Here is an 11,880-nt window from a genome sequence, read left to right as displayed (position 1 = left end):
GTCGCTGGCCCTATATGTGAGGTGCTGTAGCACTGCCCTTCCCCATGTTGTGACAATCACAAATATTCCCAGACATCGTCACATGCTCCCCAGGGGACAGAATCTGTCCTGCTGGGAACCAGGCCAGTAGACCAGGAACAGCTTGCTGAAACCCAGACAGCCTGAACACATGGCCCCTTGCTTCTCGAGCGACACGGTGGTATTTCGCCCACTTTTTGTTTGTCCCCTTCACTGCCACAATACTGAAAAACACACCATCTCATATCCACACAAAGAACCCGTGTTACTGAGAAGTCGAAATGTGTTAAATGTTGAGCATTTTTATATACTTATTGAGCATTTGTAGATCTTGATCGGAGAAATGTCTTCTCAAGTCTTGGCCTATTTTTAAATTGGGTTGCTTATCTTTTTATGTTGAGTTGCAAGATTTTAAAAACACGTACTTTGGATACTAGGCCCTTGTCATGTTTGATTTGCAAACATGTTCTTTCGTCCTGTGGGCTACCTCTTTACTTCCTTGATAGCGTCCTTTGAGACATGAAAGTTTTTAATTTCGAAGTCCATCTTATGCATTTCCCCCTGTGCTTTTGGTGTAATGGTTTCTCAGCTAAGAAACCATTGCTTAATCCAGGGTCACTAAGATTTGCACCTATGCTCCTTTTCAAAAGATTTATAGCTTTCGCTCTTACACTTAGGTTTTTGATCCATTCTGAGTTAATTTTCGTGTATGGTGTGAGGAAGGGGTCCAATTTCATTCTTTCGCACGTGAACACCCGAGCATGTACCCTGGCCTTGCACTTTTTATTTTATTTTATCGCAAAGGTGGAGATTTATTGAAGAATAAGTACAGACTCCCACATGGGGAGAGGAAAGAGTCCCACAGAATGGACTCCCAAGTAGGGAGGGGGAAAAGGGTCCCCTGGCCTTGCACTTTTGTGTTGTGAGAAGACCCACAGAAGTCTTGGCATGTATGCGGATTCTAAATCAGGAAACTGAATCTCAATTCCGGTTGCAAGTATGGGTAGCTGAAGCTGTGACCTGGACGCCAACAGTTAATGGACAGAATCTCATTCTCACACACCCCAAGGGACCCTTCCATCATCAGATGGTTTTTCTGTAGAGAATTCTGCGGCTTCCAGTTATGAGCCAGTGAAAGGCATTCTGGTCCAGGATGGAGACATCTTTTTGGCAGGCGGGGATGTGAGGCGCAATGGCCCTTGGCTGTCAAGGATCCCTCGGCATTGAGTTCTGGGGCCGAGGATGGATAATGTGAGGACAGGGTCAGTTCATGGCTCAGTTTCAGGGAGGACAGCAGGCTCCCCGCTAAAGATTGTCTCTCTTCCTTCCTGTGTGCCACGTGCTCTTGAAAATACGAGATGTACCAGACCCAGAAAAATGCTAAAAATTCCACCCTTTTCACAAGGGGGCGGGGAGTTCAGAGATTAAAATGAGTGGCATCCAGAGTGTATTCCCACTCAGCCAGGGCTAAGCTGTTGTTGTTTTTTCACCCATAATGAAAAGTAAGAGAGCTTTAGTGGGGGGTCCCCTTAATTTTTGAACCAACTCTCCATTCTCAGATTTGATTAAAAGTAAGTGTCCAGCCCTGACCGGTTTGGCTCAGTGGATAGAGCATGGCCTGTGGACTGAAGGGTCCCAGGTTTGATTCTGGTCAAGGGCATGTACCTTGGTTGCGAGTATATCCCCAGTAGGGAGTGTGCAGGAGGCAGCTGATGGATGTTTCTCTCTCATCGATGTTTCTAACTCTCTATCCCTCTCCCTTCCTCTCTGTAAAAAATCAATAAAATATTAAAAAATATATTTTTTAAAAAAGTAGGTGTCCAAAGATTTCATTAGGATCGATATTTGTGACAAGCTCCCCCCACTTCTCTGGACCAAAACCCGCCTCTGGGGAGCAGTTAAAAAGGGAGGCCCCCTTTACCTGGGGTCTAGGCCGCAAGGTCTCACGCAGATGAATCCTTTGAATCGGTTAAGCAACATTTTGCTGCTCTGAGCTGCTGTGCTTTGCATGAAACTAGTGTGAACTGTCCTGGCCCCTGGGAGAGTGTGGGATGGGATGTTGTGTTGCTCACAGGGTGACAGGAGTTGGGTTTCCATGGAGTGAAGATTGTCCGTCTGTGACCGAATGCCAGTCCTGAGGAGGTAACCTTCCTGGGGAAGGGACCGTTCCCTCGGCATAAGGAAAGCCCACGGTGTGTGCCAGTTTCAGGCAGCGCTGAGGGGCCTCGAGCAGACCTCCGCAGGACAGCACCCAGGACACCAGGGCCAGGGTTATGGGACATTCTGTGAGCACAGCAGCTGGAAACAGCTGGCTGGAAGGGGACCATGGAAAGAGGAGCCAAGGATTTTTTTTCTTTTTCACATGAAGCAAAGCAAGCCCCGGCCACTCTGTGAATTTGTCCCTTTGGCACGGCACCTTCCGTCCACTCTGTTTATCCTGCTCAATCATTTGTTCACTGCAAGCGGCTTAAGGACAATGAACACCTGAGTGGAATTTACTGTGCTGATGGTTATGAATTCCTGGTAGAAAACACAGGATCCCAGCTCCGGGAACCCCCTGCTGGGGAAGAAGTGTTCATTGTCTTTTTTTTTTTTTTTTTTTTTAAATATATTTTATTGATTTTTTTACAGAGAGGAAGGGAGAGGGATAGAGAGTTAGAAACATTGATGAGAGAGAAACATCGATCAGCTGCCTCCTGCACACCCCCTACTGGGGACGTGCCCACAACCAAGGTACATGCCCTTGACCGGAATCGAACCTGGGACCCTTCAGTCCGCAGGCCGACGCTCTATCCACTGAGCCAAACCGGTTTCGGCCTGTTCATTGTCTTTATTCAAGGTGCTCTCAGACATCCGGTGTGGTCTGGGAACTTGAAGTCAGGGGGTCGCCCCTGCCATTTGTTGTTTAAAGCTGCAGGAAAAACTGTTCTGTTCTTCTCCCGCAGAGTACAAACACAGCAACAACGTGGGCTAAGATGTACATTCCCTCCCTCAACCCCCACAAGGGAGGTTCCTGAGGAAATGAGCTCTGAGCAGGGAGCACGTTATTTTAGAGACAGGACCCTCATAGGTAACCGTGCGGACACAGACCCAGATGATAGCTGAGCAAAGCAAATCTTCGCTGTACCCATCGGCAGCTTTCCCCACGGAGAATGGTAGAGGGTCATCCTGAGAATCTTTAGGAACGATGAGGGGATGGCCCGGCCGGCGTGGCTCAGGGGTTGAGCATGGACCTATGAACCAGGAGGTCATGGTTCGATTCTCAGTCGGGGCACATGCCCAGGTTGCAGGCTCCATCCCCAGGAGGGGGCATGCAGGAGGCAGCCAGTCAATGATTCTCTCTCATCATTGATGTCTCTCTCTTTCCCTCTGCCTTCCTCTCTGAAATCAATCAAAACCATATTAAAAAAATAAAAAGATGAGGGGATGCCTGGAAGAAGGGAACACTGCCTTCCATTCCCTAATTGCATTTCTGCTTAGACCCTGCACTTGCTGACCTGTTCCTAGGGGAGGAGACCTGGAGAGCCGGGAGGGTGGGGAGAAGCGTGAGAGGAGCGGCGGCACTCCCACTCATTTTGTGTCAAATGTGCAGTTTCCGTGAGTCAGGTGCTCTGCCACCAAAGAAGGTACCTGGATGTGCGCCATCTCGACTCGCAGAAGGGTTGGCCTTGGGGTGCGAAGGTCACTAGCAGCCTGAGGCTGAGGGATGCAGTGCTCAAGGCAGAAATGGGTTGGAAGTTGTGTCTCCTCTGTTAGGGACCTGGGCAGCGGGGAGGGTCCTGTATGGAACTCACAGAAGAGAGCCAGCTGGGGAGGCCTGCCTCTCAGACAGCAGTGAGGGCCCGTGTTGGCAAGAGATGCGTCCACGGTGAACCGGGTGAGGTCTACAGAGCAGTTGGTTAAGTGTCCCCATGCACCTTAGTCCTCCCCTTCCCAAGGAGTTAGACTCGTAGGGAGAGCACAGGCGAGGCATTTTAGAACAGACCACGCTTTGAGCAGTCCAAATCTAGCTCAATCCTGCGTTTGGGATTAAGCTTCTGTTTGTTTTTTTTTAAATATATTTTTATTGATTGATTTCAGAGAGAGGGTGAGGGGGAGAGAGAGATAGAACTATCAATGATGAGAGAGAATCATTGATTGGCTGCCTCCTCCTGCGTGCCCCCTACTGGAGATCGAGCCTGTCACCTGGGCATGTGCCCCGATTGGGAATCAAACCGTGACCTCCTGGTTCATAGGTCGACACACAACCACTGAGCTGCACCGATCAGGCTGGGTTTAAGGGTTTTCAAGCTTATGAAAGGAAAGGATACATGGTGAGAGGAGTTTATATTCAAAGATGGGAATAAGCTTGAGGAGAATGACACGTCAGGCCCAGAGAACCGCCTTATGTATGGACTGGGTCGCTCATGGAGGGAGTCAGGACAGATTCGTCCTAGTGTGCCTGGCTCTTTCTGCTTTTTAAAACTTAAAGTCCCATGTCCCTGGGAACCCTTCCCTTCCTCCAGTCTTGGTCACCCAATCTGTCAGCCATCCTAGAGTGACCGCTGCCAGAGACAGCACCACTTGGGAGTCTCACATCTTCTAGGGCTCAAAATGGGCCAGAGGCATCAACTTACGGAACAGTAGCACCTGGGCCCCAGCACTCCACACTGCAACATGGACAATGAAGAGACGAGAAGAAGTACTTTTTGGTTATTTATCTCTAAAGTCTAAACACATATCAACACCTGTAGGAAATCGGCAACGAATACCACACGTCACTTCAACCTGAAGTGTCCAGGCTAGAGGAAGTACCAAGATACTACATCCTAAGCTCAACATGGAGATCCCGGGGACCAGATACGAAGACAGTGAACTCATCTGCAGCTGCGGGTCAGTTTCTGGAACCAGCCCTCATGTGATAAGGAAGGCATTTTGTTTGTTATTTGTGAGTAGTATTTTTGAGACTCAAACAAGATCTTGCACTTGCACAGCACTAAATGTTCTACGAAGCAACTTTTTTTTTCCTGTCTTTTTCCCTCATTTCTAAACAAATATGTTCATATCGCTCCAAGATTCATAGCAGATGACTGAGTAATGTGAGACTGGGGAAAACATAACTTCAGGGAAAAATGGCTCAGTGCTTGTCATGCGTGAGAAGCAAAGGGAGGAAGGGGACAAATAACAAAGTCCAACTATGCAGTGTTTAGGATTTACACACATTGTTCACACCTTTATCACGCGGAGTTAGGAGAACCAAGGGCAGAAACGTGGGTGAAGAAGAGAAAAAAAGTGGGTACAGGAAGAAACTGTCTCCATAAAACATCCAGTGCCTTATCTCTCTGGAATTTAAATATATTTACATATGCTGTAGGAAGTTAGACAGACATGAGCAGAGCAAGGATGATGGGCCAGGTACAGAAGGTCACCAGGGTGGAAGCCCCAGGTGCCTAACAATGGACAATCGATTGTAGGGTGGGACCTCGCCCCCAGGGTGACCTTTCCTCCCTGCAGATGACATCTAGGCCTCAGTTGTATTTCAGCTCCAGGCCCAGATAAGCCATAGTACCAGCCATGGCTGACCTCAGGACCCCCTGCCCGGGTGCTGGCCAATCAATCAGTGGAGAACACAACCCTGAATGGACACATATGGAAAACTACTGATCATTCTATTCAGATCTTTCCCTGGGACCTCCCCCAAAATCTCTGCCCTTAAAACCCCTAGGATGGAGGACCCAGTGCGCTCTCCCTCCAGGGAGTACCCCCGTGCCTTTCCCTTTCCTCTCCGATTTTCTTTCCCTTCCCCCCACCATCCCCAGGCACCTTGCCATTAGTTTCCTCACTCCTAAGCTCCAGGGGCCCTTCCTTCACTTCTAGAACTAAGCCCCCTTCTTCTAGGAATTATGTTTGCTAAGCCCCCTTCTTCTAGGAATTATGTTTTCTACCTCTGTAATTTACCCAATAAATGTTCTCTTACAGTTTGGTCTGGACTTTGAATTCTTTCCTAGCCAGAACCCAAGTGCTAAGGTTGCTGACCCCAGGTTTGGTGTCTGATCCCCACCAGTCAGACACCTGGTGCAGTTCCCACCGCCTACAACACATTCAAGGCAGTTGGAACAATCAGAATCCAAATAAGAAGCAAGCAAAAATGCTTTCCCCATACACCAAGTAGTAGCAAGAGGTTAATTCCGTATTGCTATTTCTGTACGTATTGTAAACAGAATGCTTCCTTTGTAGATAGAAAGTTTCAAGCATTGTTATTTCCCTCGTTTGTTTTGTGGTTCATAGACTGCTGGACAAATTTATTCCCATGATAAATCTTGAAGGAAATCCAAAATTTTAGCCGTACTCTTTGCCATCTTCTTTCCTCTTATAAACCAGAGTTGCTAAAAAAAATTCTTTTGGCAATATACATGTTGTTATTTTTTCCACATACTGATTTTTGGGTTTGGGGCACATTCTGCGGTAAAACTTTGAACTCTGCCTCCCCACACTTTGCTTAGACCAGTCACACCAAGAAAAACATCACGAATCACAGCTACTCGATGCATCTAGGGCCCATTGCTGGTCAGTTCATGCTTGTTGGAGAAACCCCGTTTCTATATCTATACTACTATTGGCTAAAACGAAAAAAATCAGGTAACATTACCCTTGGATCCCCAGGGCTGTGACCTTTTTACGAGTTCTATTGCAGGTAGTGTTAGCCACATTTTGCCTTCCTACAACTGAGTATTCTATTGTCCTATGCGGCAGTAACTGACTAATATTACATGCCAAAATATTACATGAATGAAAAGTCAACCTTCAAATTCTGTGCCAAAGGAAGATACATTTCATTCCGGGGCTATTTCTGGAAATAAAGCTTCCTTTTGGTAATCTTGGTTTATCTCAGGGTTTCTGACAGTGACCACTGGAGTAAAAAGGACATCAAAATAGTCTCACTAAATTGAAGACTAAGTAATTGGATTCAAAGTTTATTTTTACATCTACAATATTTTTGAAAAGGAAAGCAAACGAGTAACTTCGACGATCACCTTTCCACAGTAAGAATATTAAAATATTGAGTGCTTTTTAAAGACGAAAACTTTTCCCTCCTTGAAGCATGAAACTTAAGCACATGCATGTTTGATTGATTTTTAGAAGACAGCATAAGTCCATGTCCCAGAGCTATTTCTCCCTCAAATGGAAATCCTTCCTCCTAAGTAGTTCTTGAGTGCAGTGCGATGGCATTCTGGCTGCAAAAGGGTGCAGAAGACTCCCATAAGGTCATGTTTAAACCCGGACCAACCAATGCAATAGTTCCCTGTTCCTAGGGACTCAGGTTGACCAGAAGGCTGGAGCCTGGTCCTCCTCCCGGCAAATGACCTGACTCCTAGATCAGATCCTGATGTTCAAATTGTGCAGTGCTTAGCTCAAAAATGAAGAGCCCAATGAAAGTCTTGGAAGTAAAAATGCCCCTTGGCATGTTAAAAAAAAAAAAAATCAAGTGAAAATGCAACAAAATACCGAAACATGAATAATCCCATTCTGAGCCACTTGTCTCTGGGTGGCTTTGGGTCAGGGTCATGGAGCCTGTGGGCTGGCCCTGAGTTGTTTGAATGGGATGTTTCAGGGCTTTGCAAACAAGTCAGCATTAAGCTGTGATTCAGTGCACAGTGAACTGGTTGATGCCTTTAGGATTAGAGACTAACCACCAGGAAACTGGGCCATGTTTGCGAGAAAGTGGCCTGGCTGTCCAAACAGCATGGAACCACAGCATTCCCCACCACCTTGGGGTGCTCCATTTAAAACAGAGGAGTCGCTTCCTCGGAATGGCCCCGATTTCTTTCTGAGGATTGTAATTCAAGCTTCTGAGGCTGGAGAACTTAATTCTGCATCGTTATTTTATTTAAATTGAGGACTTTTTCTTGGATGTGCAGGGTGGACCCCAAGACAGCACAAACGCTAAAAGTTGAAGGGGAGCACTTGGGACTTTGAAATAAAAAACAAACAACCCATGGTCTCCCCTTTATATAACAAAGGCTTGGTCTGTTTTTCAAAATCAGTGCTCTCTCCAGCTGCGCGTAGCCCCAGATGTTCTCCCTGTGAGATTGGGAGATAGAAAGCCCTTTGAGGCCCCAAGCTCACGTCAGAACGCCCACCTACTGGCTCCTTTTCCACGTTGTTTACAAGAACAATCCATTATTCTTACCACCCTGCAACTTGGAAGTCTGCGTGACCCTTTAGGAGTAGAAAAATAAACAGGAGGGAGCTAGAAGGATGATGGTGGAAATGAGGTAAAGAGTGGGTAAATCCTAAAGCAGGAAAAGAAACAGCTGGGAAGAAGCTGGGAAACAAGGGAGGGGATGTGCTTATGCTTTGTGAACGGAATTGGCTGAAGAGTTTTCTAAAAGACAAAACAAAACAAAACAAAACAAAACCCCACAAACAAAAACAGCCCCACAGACCTTTCCAAACCTCAGCTATTCATGTGTTGTGTTTCCATTTGCAAAACATTAGGTTTCATGGGCTTTTCTTTCCCATCAGAACAACTTATTTTTATCTTACAGATGCAAACAGAATGAGCGAGTAGGACAAGGGCAGATTCAGGTCTCAGCTCTAAGTCTTCCCTGTTAGGTTGAGGCCCACAGAGTTGCCAATATTCGGCCGTTTTTGACCTAGGGAAATGGCAATTTCATAGGGTGCAACCTAAAATACTTGGGTATAGAGTGCAAAAAAATTTTCCCAGCACCATTTATTAACCACTCTACCTCCCCCCCCAAATGAAATATTCATAGTTGTGTAGGAATATGTGTGGAAGAGAATGTTCATAATAGTGGCATTTGTAAGAATAAGATATAAAACTAAACTTAAAAGTCTACGAATACTTAGATGTGTTTTTATTGTCTTTAGACTGCTTTGGCTTCATTTAGGGCCTTGAATCTGTAGCGTGATATTTCAATCAGTTTGGGACAATTCTCTGCTTGTCTTTCTTCACACACCGCTTCTGCCCTGTTCAGTCTCTCCTTGCCCCCTGGGAACTCCAGTTACAGGAAAGTTAAACCATTTGACTTCATCACATGTATTTCTTGACCTCTGTGTCCTCTTCCATTTCTTTTTACTTTTCGTGCTTTAGTTTGGGTATTTTCTGCCAGATTGTCTTGGAGTTCACTAATTCTGTCTTCTGCAATTTCTAATCTGTTCGTAAGACCATGCAATGAGTTATTAATTTTAGATATTATATCGTTACTTATGAAATACCTACTTGATTTTAATAATAAATCTCAATTATCTGCTTAATTCTGTACCTTGCTTATCTATTCTTTTTAAAAAATATTTTTATTGATTTCAGAGAGGAAGGGAGAGGGAGTGAGAGCTAGAAACATCAATGATGAAAATCTTTGATTGGCTGCCTCCTGCACACCCTACACTGGGGATTGAGCCAGCAACCCAGGCATGTGCCCTGACCGGGAATTGAACTGTGACCTCCTGGTTCGTAAGTCTATGCTGAACCACTGAGCCATGCCAACCGGGCTATGCTTTATTTTCTTAACAAGTCAGGAGGATTTTAAGGTTTTGGTTTACCCACTTTAGTATCTGAATCTCCTGAGGCTTCATCCAGATCTCTTGGCTCTTTCTCTTAGTTTATAGTTTACTGGAGGCCCAGTGCACAAAATTCATGCACTGGTATGGTCCCTAGCTGCTGCTGGCTGCTGGCCTGATATTCCCTCCCTTCCCCCAGCTGCCTACCGCCACCAGGGTCTCCCTCCCGTCCTCCGGCTGGCCCCACCCCCTGGTCAAATTCTCAGATGACCTCCCCATTGAGGGGCCAATTTGCATACTACACTTTTATTATATAGGATGGTTATTCTCTACTCCAACTTAAAGCTATTTGGTCAACTGATTCTCTTTTTATCATTGGCTGGATGATAAATTATAGGGATTCTGGAAGATGTTCTCCCTCAAAGAGGGTCAAATTTTCTTTTGGCAGTAGACTGAGAAACAGCCGTTCACTTTGATCATGACTTTGTAGGGGCTTGCCTACTTAAGTGTTGCCTCTCTGGTTTTCAAAAGAAAATCCAAGGTGTTTATAGAGCCCTCCAACTTGGCAGCCTTTGTAAGTACAGGGTTGCTGCTGAAATCTCTGGCCACAATTAGCCCCCTTCTGCTGCTTTTGACTAGATTTCTTGGAGTTAGTCTACACATTGGCACTTTACATATACCCCAGCTCTGTCAGGGGTACTTGCGTGCATAATTTGAGGCTCACGCTCTGTGGGTCTCTTCTCTCCAGAATTACTTTCCAGCCACTACTGAGGCCCTGAACTCCGAGCTCTGTCTCCTAAATTCAGTATGACTGCTGCTTTCTGCTGAAGCTTAGTCCCAGAATTAAGTATGGATAAGTATGGCGCTCGCCTAGTGTGTGTCTCTTCTTTCAAGGGTCATATCCTTTCCAGTTATTATATTCTTTGGTTATTCTCTACTGCCTTTGAATATGCTCCCTCCAAGTTTACAATTGCTGTTATCAGGAGGGTTACTCTAACACAAGCATGCTTGCAAAGCTACTTGGTCATGTTGGGACGTGGCATATGTTTAAATGGATTTAATTTGTGCATTGCCCTCAGAAGAGTACGATGAGACTTTAAAATCTGATATGATAAATTATCCAGTGGCTCAAATAAACAAGGGAAATTGCAACATTTCATGTTGGAATAAGCTTCAGATTCCAGGGCTGATGCCAATTTGAATATGTAGGAGAGACAGGAAAGCCCATGGTTTGTGGACTTGGTGTTCCTTTGGCAAGGAAGAGCACTGAGGGGCAGCTCTTAGTCTCCAGTGCACAGACTAAGTGTATTTGTAAGACACAACGTTGACACGTAAAAGCTGCCTTTGAATTGGCACGCACTACACTTTTGCAATCCTCATTCTGTTGGAATGCATTTCCAGCCAGCGCTTGCCAAGACCCTTGGGTTGGATTTTCAGAAGAACGAAACATTTGATGCCACCCAGGTGGCTGGAAGGAGGGAGCCAATATCCCTCTATTTGTGCAGGGTCACTGTAGAGTGAGCTTGTAGAAGCATTGAAAGTCCATGGATATTTTAAAAATCAGACCAGAAGATGGCACCCTTTGAAAATTAGCTTGGCAAATTAAAAGAAACAATACAGAAAGTGTTCTTTTTAATCTCAAGTGCAGCAATGTGATGCAGAGCTGGGAAAAGAACAGCATTTAGTAATGACCTTAAATGACATCTTAATGATGGTTTGAGGGATATTTCTTGTTCAATTGTTTTCAGTTTTTAAAAATTGGCAGAAGAATCTCATGGAGATTCTGGGAAAGTTGGAGACATTTTATAATGTTCTAAAGAAAGTTGCAAACAACGATTTTTTTGTTGATGTTAATAACAGGATTGAGTCAGAGGTATTTTTTTCCTTACCATTCTTTCTTTACTAGGTAAGAATAGCTACTGGCTAAAAAGGCAGGAAGTAAAACAAGGCTTTAAGCCCTGAGACTTCCTGCACCAAGGTTCCATGTAGGTGTAATTGACTTTCTAATACCTAACAGTAAGGTCAACTAGTTCTTCCCATCATAAACCAAAAGTGCTCAGGATAAGAATGTAATTAAAATCCTGCTATGTTTAGAAGCTATAACATGTAGGACTATTTTTTACTCTAATGCAGACGGTATTCATATTCTGCATCTATATCTGAGGATATGGAACTCAAGATGAATTTAAAAAAATTTTTTAAAATATATTTTATTGATATTTTTACAGAGAGGAAGGGAGAGGGATAGAGAGTTAGAAACATCAATGAGAGAGAAACATCGATCAGCTGCCTCCTGCACACCTCCTACTGGGGATGTGCCCGCAATCAAGGTACGTGCCCTTGACCGGAATCGAACCTGGG

This window comes from Plecotus auritus (genome assembly GCF_963455305.1).
Source record: "Plecotus auritus genome assembly, chromosome: 7".
Classification (NCBI taxonomy): Eukaryota; Metazoa; Chordata; class Mammalia; order Chiroptera; family Vespertilionidae; genus Plecotus; species Plecotus auritus.
Note: the sequence above shows the minus strand (reverse complement) of the source record.